The sequence below is a fragment of the Tachysurus vachellii genome, chromosome 23, assembly GCF_030014155.1.
Source record: "Tachysurus vachellii isolate PV-2020 chromosome 23, HZAU_Pvac_v1, whole genome shotgun sequence".
NCBI classification, from domain to species: Eukaryota; Metazoa; Chordata; class Actinopteri; order Siluriformes; family Bagridae; genus Tachysurus; species Tachysurus vachellii.
In genome coordinates this window covers 14988307-14990404 of record NC_083482.1, presented here as the reverse complement: position 1 = coordinate 14990404, position 2098 = coordinate 14988307, and positions in this window count along the sequence as shown.

Sequence of the window (2098 nt, the reverse complement as noted above, 5' to 3'; positions counted from 1 at the left end):
CCTCCAGCTTGGTGCGTTCATACACGCTGTCGCCAGGAAGTCTGGTGCGTCAACGGCACTGAGGACAGTGACTGGCCCTCATGTTCCCCAAACATGAACCAGTTGAGAACCTCTGAGAAGTTAGGTATCAGAAGGCATCTCTACTGAGTCATCTTGCGTATTTGATTATTTCTCAATTGCTTTTCTCCCCTGACATCTTAATCTCTCTCTCTCTTTCTCTCGTTCTACATCTCTGGGGTAAAAGCTCGTGTCTGGGAGCGTCACAGCTGAACTCTTGCCTTATTCGAGTCGTGCGTCCGTGGTGCATTGGACACGCTGTGGACGTGTCCTGGATCTCTCTACGGACCATCTGGCTGCTGATTGCGCCCTGGGTGCCAGGATACACTCCTGTCCAAGTGTGTGTGGTGTGTGCATATAAGTGTGTGTGTATATATAAGTGTGTGTGTGTTAGTGATTGCCCTCTGGCTCTGGACTCAGACATACCACAGTCGGGCCCAGCCACATCTCATCACTCTGATGAATCATCTGTCCATCTCTCTCTCTCTCTCTCTCTCTCTCTCTCTCTCTCTCTCTCTCCTATCTCCGTGTTATCAGCGCTCTGTTTGCCTTCTCAAGTTCTGCAGTGATCATAGTTTTTAAAATGGAGGCTGAAGGTTGTGTCATTACCCCTTAAGAGAGTGGGGAATTCATGACCTATTGAGTGTCTGGGGTGTATAATACAGCATGTGTGTGTGTGTGTGTGTGTGTGTGTGTGTGTCACATCATGTCACAGCCCAACTAGGCCAGTCTGGTGAACTTTTTTAGAATTGTTGCTAATCACCACAGCAGCCTCCATCACACACTACACTTAAAACAACAATGTACCTCAGAAATTCGCTTTAATTCCCTAATAAAGCTTCACATCCTGCTAATAAGCCTCTTAATCATTTCTCATGCATGTAAATCCGCATTTCCAGCACGTCGTAGATGCCCTGATCTTTCTTGCTCGTGTTTGGTTGTGTTGGGATTTGAACTTTGATCATCCAACATCTTAACCACTCTTATCTTATGAAAAATATTTAAATTTATAACATCTGGCAACTTATCTCATTTATACAAGCGATCAGTTGAGTTAAGAGTTAAGGGCTTTGCTCGAGGGCCAAGAGCTACCACTGCTCACTTTATAGCTACACTTGTAAAATTAAAGGTTCTTATATGGTTCTTTGTCAGGGTGAGTGGTTTTCTGAAGAACCCTTAACATCCATGGAACATTTAAACTCCACAAAAGGTTTCCTGTAGTATAAAAAGGTTCTTTATGCCACTAAGAAACAGGGTCTCTATTAGGAACCAGTTACTAAAATGTACTCATGCCCCTTTTCCACCGAGGCAGTTTGAGTGCTGGTTCGGAGCCTAATTTAGAACCAGTTCTTTCTTTTTTCGACAGCCAAAGCACCGGCTCAGAACCAGGAAAAGTGGTTCTTAAGTAGCACCAAAACGTTGCTGGTCTAGACTTAAGAACCGCTTGTGTCAGGGGCTGTGGGCGGGGCTGTGGGTGGAGCTACTGTTAGCACATTTGTTAATGTACCTTAAGTATACTAATGTTTAATACACTTTTACTTTACCGCGATATGATACATTATCAGCACACATGATAGTAAGTAGCTACATGCTAATGCTACCTTTTTTCTGTGTTAATGATAAAATAACGTTATGTACTTTCTCGATAACAACCTCCGTTTATACAGATTACATGGAGCTGCACGTACACGTTGGATTCGCCGCGTTTTGGTGTTAATGTAGGTTCACAAAGTCATGAGCATTAACAGTAAAGCAACATCCGCCATCGTTGATGTGTTTGTGTTTGTCGCTGCTGCGCTAACGTTGCTGTGTAACGTGACACGTATACAGTGACGTCAGACTCGGCTCTGTGATGCTCTCTAACCGATGGAAAGGTAAAGAAGGTTCTTAGAAGGTTCGCCAGTGGAACCAACTTTGAACCAGCACCAGCGCTAGCTCTGAACCAGCACCCGGTTCTTTTTGGTGGAAAAGGGGTATTTGTGGAACCAAAATAGTTCTTCTTCAGCACCAGTGTGACCAGTTTTTTTGGTTCCTCCTTACA